This window comes from Gymnoscopelus braueri (assembly GCF_963280865.1).
Source record: "Gymnoscopelus braueri genome assembly, chromosome: 2".
NCBI lineage: Eukaryota > Metazoa > Chordata > Actinopteri > Myctophiformes > Myctophidae > Gymnoscopelus > Gymnoscopelus braueri.
In genome coordinates this window covers 34,336,547-34,344,523 of record NC_137604.1, presented here as the reverse complement: position 1 = coordinate 34,344,523, position 7,977 = coordinate 34,336,547, and positions in this window count along the sequence as shown.

The window sequence follows — 7,977 nt, the reverse complement described above, 5'->3', positions numbered from 1 at the left end:
CATTACTGTTATGTCTATGTAGCCTAAAAAAGGGTATTTTGGTATGAAATCCCCTTTTTAGTTATTTAACCACAGTTTCAGCTCTGCCCAATTCTGCAGGAGTTAAAGGGGTTTAAAACGCTTCTGGGATCATTGTAATGTCTACTCAGGCTTTTGTGTGCACCACACAGGCAGTTTCATTCAATATTTAGATATTTGATATTGATGTAATCAGACACGCCCTCCTCCAATATAAACCTGTTGAACTTCAAACTCCATTTTAACCATGTTAGACTAATTGGAAACACATGTCCCTGGTTCTGGTTACTGATATTGTCCTTAACCGAAACAGTATGCGTGCAACCAGTATCATGCGCGCAATGAAACCCATTCTGTCTGGTCTCGCTGGGACGCGCCTCACTAGCCAACACACAAGAGGGGGTTGGGGTGTGCTGAAACCAGCGCACCCCGAAACAACAGGTTGAGAATTGATTGCATGAAACAATCACCTGTGCATCCGGTCTCAATGTTGGTAAACTAAAAAATAATTGGTCTATATGAGAGGGGGCTGTGTTTTTTCATGTTTTTTATTTTAAAAATACAATAACTTCACCATCAGGAGGCCATCACTGCCCTCACTAGTGTCCTGCACTGGTTTAGCTGTTGAATAAATCAGTTTACACCATTTCGACTTGTGGTTTATATAACCAAAGAGGCATAACACGTCATCCCTGGTTATTTTTAGTGAATGTAGGTCAAAAAGTAATTTTCAATGAGTGACTCAGTCTGTCCCCCACCACACACACACACACACACACACACACACACACACACACTCACTCACTCACTCACTCACTCACTCACTCACTCACTCACTGTGTGTGTGTGTGTGTGTGTGTGTGTGTGTGTGTGTGTGTGTGTGTGTGTGTGTGTGTGTGTGTGTGTGTGTGTGTGTGTGTGTGTGTGTGTGTGTGTGCGTGCGTGCGTGCGTGCGTGCGTGTGTGTGTGTGTGTCTCTCTCTCTCTCTCTCTCTCTGTCTCTCTCTCTCTCTCTCTCTCTCTCTCTCTCCATGTTGTTCTGCAACACTAGAACGCCAAGTGACACAGCTTTTACAATGGACAGGCACCCATAAAAACACAATGGTCATGCACTAGTCATAATACACTTGGCACCTATGACATATTCGCAAAGATGTGTGTATAAAAGCCTGGTGATGGGAGGTGTATCTGCCTAGTGCATAATAGCAATCACTTGCTGCTGGCATATGTTTTGGAATGAGGACCGTATCCCACAAAGACCATAAGGGGGAAGAAGAGTTCACATGACACCTGCCTGATTTGAAATGGGCTAGCTAGCTACTTCACATTGAGGAAAAACAGGCTGAAACAACATTTTACTTGAATGAGAAAGTGTTAATTTAGAGCAACACAGGCCCTATTAACATTATGAAACATTTTCTTACCATAGGACGCTGATAAATGAGCCTAAATGTTGCATTGATTACTGACTGCATCATATTGTAATTCCGGTAACCAGGCTTATGCTGAATTGACATCTGTCAGGGCAAGCCTATAGCCAGCATTGTCAGTGTCACCAAAGAATAAAGGCTTGAGTTGTCACACAATACATCACACCATAAGCATTATTGTACATGGCAGACTAGGCTATGTCTGTAAGGTGATCGCATTGCATTTACAATGGATGGGTTTCACTCAGGGACAATGACATAGAAAGCCTTTTGTAAAAGTAACTTGTCCCTCCCAATATGATCTATTGAGGGTTAGCTGCATGAGTAAGGGAGTATAAGATAGAAGCCAAAAGTACTGTAATCACAACAGGATTTTTATGGTTTCACCATGATGCAAAGTGTTAATTATCAACAGTGAAAAAGAAGAAGAGGAAAATTGTTGAGGCAACAATGAAACATGGCAGAGAACATTTCTGTTGTCAAAACAAACCCACTTAAATATGTAACCATCATCAAAGGCACGTGGCTGCGTACCTGTTAATAAAATATTCAACTAATAGCTACAGTAACAAAAGAATTAACCGCATATTTATTTTTTGCATTCTTACATTATAGATCATGCAACCTAAAATCTTTAATGTGTGTTATGAATACAATAATAACACATAAAAATGTTATTATGAGAATGTGTCCCCTCTCATTTCTGGAAACAAGTATCAGCTGAAATGTGAGATGATGTCAGCTTTGTGTTCTTCCCTTCCCTCCCTTTGAAAATGTAAAAACAATGATAGTTTACAAGAGAGACTTTGAAACTCACACATACAATGCAGCGGTGGCAAGATTGCATGCATTTAGTGCATTTTTTGTTCTTAGACCCCTCTTATGAAAATACAATAAAAATCTGAATAGAACAGTAAAATGTGTGACAGCAAATTGGAATTAAAAGGAAGTCAATAACAAAATCATTGTGAGACTGCAGTCCAGTTTGATGTGTGTGTTGTAATGGGATCTGACCAGATGACCAGATGGAGGAGGAACCTCCATCTGGTCAGACACAGACAACGCATGCAAACACAGAGATGTAACTACTTTATAATTCCCTTATTTCACAGCATCCCTATTCTGGGGGGAACATTTGATGAAAGTAGCAGATCTACAGTAGGCTACAAGCGAGTGTAGAGTGTAAACAAGAGGGGGCCTAGTATAGAGCCTTTGGGAATCCAGTCAACTAAGTAAAGGGTTAAAGGTCAGTTTTTACATTCTCAGAGTGAAATGATTTTGCTGTGTTCTTCTGAGCAACCCTATCTATTCTTCAGTGTTCTTTTTGTACTTTTTTTGGGTGACAAATAGATCAGGTGAAAGCAACGGCAGTCGCTGTACCATTTTAAGATTGTGTCAGTGTAGGAGTTCTGACAGACAGGCAAGTCTAGCAAATGTCATTATAGTAAATGACATACACCATAGCTGCGTCATAATGTTCGCCTAGTACAGCATGTCCTCAAACACACACAAGGCGCCACGGCACATTAGTAATCAAGAGGTCAAGAACAAACATTTAAAGTCATTCTATTAGTGGGCTGTCCATTTAGCTCCCAATCCCATAGATAAGCTAAGTAAGCATGACAGCTTGTCTGAATATCTACTAGTCTTTTAGTTCCACTGTACCCTGAAGAATTAAACTGGCACCAAACAAGAAAGAAAAGATGCTTTGACACAATTATCATTTACCCGGCTGAGCCAAGATTACATATATGCCATGGTGGCCGTAGCTGAGTGGTTAGAGAGGCCAGGCGGTAGGCCTGTCTAGTAATCAGAAGGTCACCGGTTCGCCGCCCATATCTACTTATGTGTCCAAGTGTCCCTGAGCAAGACACTTAACTGCACTCTTCTCTGAGTCTGGGGAGAGTACTGTACCCTCACCCTGATTGGAAGGAAGGGAGGATGTTTTGTAGGATGTATTTAAAGGGTATGGGGTGAATTTATTTATGGATATGGATAGATGTTATCACAGATAAAACCTATAGTCTGAGTGATAAGATAAGAAATTATGAATTCTGAGAGTGTACAAATTGACCCGTAAGGGTCAACATACTGTAGGTGTTGAAGGGATAGATTATTGTCACATATCTTCAGGCAGAGTGATTAGAAAACATAACTAAAGTACAGGGACACATATATACTCATGGATTAAAGTTCTCAGTCACCAAGACTGATTTCAGTCATTTGGATTCCATGGAAGCCAGCATGTCTCCTATGGAAGCAAACATAGCCGATCTACAAGCTCTCAATGCGTCTGCGACTATTTTTGGTTATTTTAAGATTAGAGCATTCGAAGTGGTCAAACTAGCAATATGTTCGGAAGCATCTTCGATAATATCTTATTCGTCTCGGATATTTCATATAAAAGCAAAGGTTAAAGCCTGAATTGTGATTTCTTCACATGGTTGGCAGTATGTAGAACAGCAGGAACAATATTACTAAAGCATCCCAATTTTACATATTGTATTAATTGTTTAGGAATCGGCGCTAGTGTGTGTGGGGGATCCTTTCACACTGTTTCACAAATCGCACGTTAGGACATTTTCAGTCGTGAGATTAAATGTTACTTTAATCCATGTATACTTTTGTATAATTTAGTATATTACCCTGCTGTCAAATATCATTTGATTTACCATTCATTCAATAAACCTGTGGTTGTCAGTAAGAGGAGAAAATCACACAAGTACATCCACAGATGGTTTACAGTTAGGATGCTTGAAGACATTTTCTGCCAGTGTAATACGTAGCAGCTTTTTAGCCATGCAGGTTTATAGCCTATGCACACGTCCTCTGGGTGTTTTTTGGATGCACACGAAGGTGGTTTTCATGCTTGTCCAAATCAGCATCTGTTGACAACTATGAAAGATCCTGAGGGATCGAGAGAGAGATAGAGAGAGAGAGAGAGAGAGAGAGAGAGAGAGAGAGAGAGAGAGAGAGAGAGAGAGAGAGAGAGAGAGAGAGAGAAAAATATTTGCTCATATCTTCTTCCTCTTTTCCTTTCGGCTGTTCCCTTCAGGGGTCGCCACCGTGAATCATCTACCTCCATCTCACCCTGTCCCCTGCTTCCTCTTCTCTCACATCTCACACACCTTTCATCTACATCCCTAAATCTCCTCTTTGGTCGTCCTCCAGGCCTCCTGTCTGGTTGTTCCAACCTCAGCATCCATCTACCGATATACTCACTATATACTCCTCTGTACATGTCCAAGTACATCTCAGTCTGGCCTCTCTGGCTTTATCTCCAAAACAGTTAACATTTGCTGTCCCTCTGATGTACTCGTTCCTGTGTAAAGTGATATTGATAACACACAATAATGATGAACAAAGTAATTCTACTAATGATGTAGTTGCTGTCAGATCAATAATGACACTGATGGAGAACATGTTGGTAAAGTAGGGCAGTGTTTCCCTACCAGTAGGTCGGGACCCATTTTTATGGGTTGCAAGTAAATATACCTTTTCATTTTCATTTACTACTTTATTTTTGTATTATTATTATTTCAAAAGATTTCCCAACATTTTTATAAAAATACAAATAAATAATGTTCAGAATAAAGGACACTTAGTTGGCATTTTCATGTTGTTTTAAACTGTCGTATGGTAGGTATAACATTGATTTAAAAAAAGCACCAAGGGACTCTATTTAACTATTATTAAGCTTACTGCCTACTTCCCCTTTTGTTATCTTATCTTAATGTTCAGTTGAACCAAAGTCAGCTATAAACCATCTGTAACCTATATGCATAAACAGTGCAAGTATTGTAAGTAGGCCTACTGCAGGAAATAAAATTATGTAATGTTATTATCTTCTTACATCTAAAACTTCGATTGTATATTTATGTAATGTAATAATGCCTTGCACTTCAAATCAGTGGAACAGTGGGTACATCCCATAATCACTCAGGGGGCAAAATTGATTAGCCTACTGCACAACCCAATGTTCACTGTTCACAGTTCACACGCAGTTCATATGCACACAATCAGCCTCCCAATCATCACCAGATTGTGTGCGTTGACTGCTATATTAACTCTATGGTTGACTGCCCTGGCTGGCATAATATCTTTTTCCAAGTAAAAGTGTGAGCGTCAGCAGACTGTGCTGTCTTTCTGCCCTCTAGTGTTGTTTTCCAGTATTGCAGCTGCAACTATGACAGTGGTGTGATGCTTCAGCTCGTAAACTCCTGGTCCAGCATTGCAAATGACTTTTTCTCTCAGTTTTGTTCCAGTTCATAAACTTATGTTTGGTGTGAGAGTACCTGTCTGTCTTGCCTCCCCAGCCTTCTGTTTGCCTGTAACCTATGAGTCCTGCTGCCGTTCTGATCACCTGACTGGTTGTATTGTTATTTTGGATTTTGCCTGCTAATTTTGGTTTCTGTTTGTTTGCTGCTTTGCAATAACACACAAATGATCATAGGCAAGAAGATAATTAACTAGAAAATGTGCTCCTCGGAGCACAAGTCTCCGCCAGCAGACTATAGCAATTATATTATCATAGCAATAACTAATGAGATACAGTAGAGTAAAAGATATATACTGTAGTTAAATAAAAAGGTGTATGTTAAAGAAATATTTATTTAAAAAAAAAAGATTTAAAAATCATATTTTGTCTTCTAATGTTTAAAAATATGTTTAATAAAATGTTTAAGAAAATGTTTAAAAAAAGATAGGATGAAAAAAAGAGATCCAAAAAATTATTTATTTATGTATTTCTTACAAAAATGTATATACTATGACGCATCTGATATATATCAATTATATTATAATAGCAATAACTAATGAGATACAGTAGGGTAAAATATATATCTTTTAGTTAAACAAAAAGTTCTAATACTTGTCTTCCAATGTTAAAAATAAAATAAGATGAAAAAAGAGATTAAAAAAAGATTAATATATTTACGTAATATTTACGTATTCCTTAAATGTTAAATGTTCAATGTTTAAGGAATACGTTGAAGACATGGTATGACACCAGAAGTAAAGTCCTGGACATAGAGAATTTAACTAAAGCATCGTCTGATATATTTTTCAAAACGCGAACATTGAACACCACCGGTGTATTGAGATTTCGGTCTTGTTGTGGGATCAATTCAACTCTAGTCCTCTTCTGTGTTACTGTTGTAGATGAGTATGCTTTCTTAGCTTTGGCCTTCTGCGCCTTTGCTTGACCAATGTCAGGTGTTCTCAAAGGGACACACACACGCACGGACGGGTGATTTGGACTAGAAGATACTGTTCCAATCAAGACTGATTGATCCTGTCTTACCTCGCTTCAAAAACGTAAACGGCTTTTTGAAGTGACACACCTTTTTATTATAGGATTGTATTTCGTCATGCGTCCCTCTAGCCAATCAGAGACATTGATGTCAACATATTGACACGTATTAAGAGTTCGGCTTTGTTGTGGGATCATTTCAACTCTAGTCCTCTTCTACGTTACAATTGTAGATGAGTATGCTTTCTTAGCTTTGGCCTTCTGCGCCTTTGCTTGACCAATGTTAGGTGTTCTCAGAGGGAAACACACACGCACAGACGGGTGACTTGGACTTACTGAAGGTACTGTTCCAATCAAGTCTGATTGATCCTGTTTTACCTCACTTCAAAAAGTAAAGGCTTTTTGAAGTGACACACCTATTTATAGAATTTTATTTCGTCACACGTCCCTCTAGCCAATCAGAGGCATTGGTGTCAACAAATTGACACATGTCACGTGGAGCTTGCCCAATGTTAGCTTGGCTAACAATGTTTGCTCACACAAAGCGAAAACATATTCTCCACCTTCGGCGGAGACACACCTTCGGCGGAGACAACAATTATAACAGGAAAGCCAGGGCTAAGAATCAAACCTGGCTCCTACTTACAGCATGTCTGTCTGCTTCATGAGGTGGATGATAGTCTGTCTCAGGGTTGGGCAAACATCTCTTTTTGATGTACCTTGTGATCAATTGAGTTGATTTAAAACCATTATTGTTTGATGTGCATAACACTTTTCTCCCCAGATGGTCAGAATTTCTTACCTTTATTATTCATAATAAACTGACTCATTCTTTGTTAGGTTTTATTATGAAATTATTAACTTGTTTTATGCTTGTATTATTCTATTTGGTAGGAATAATAAGATGTAAAGGCAATGGTGGTTTTCACTGTATGGCATGCACTGGGTGATCATGCCAGCCTTGAAAAACTGCTAAGTGATCATGTGCCCAAAATCCTTTACTCATAACAGAAATGTATAGGTATGGTAACCTGATGTACTTTTTATGATGATTCACTTGGGAATAGCAGGTAATTGCTGACAATGGAATGAGCACACTTCATAACTACATGCAATGATCTACTGTACATCTCTTTATTTGGTGAAAGGACTATTTAAGTCAGTCAATAGCAGTCAGATATTGTATGCCTAGAGGTTAGAGTGTTAATTTGATCTGATCCTGCAATAGGCCTACATAGATTTAATTTATCTGATAAGCAGGCCCAACATAATAGAGGCC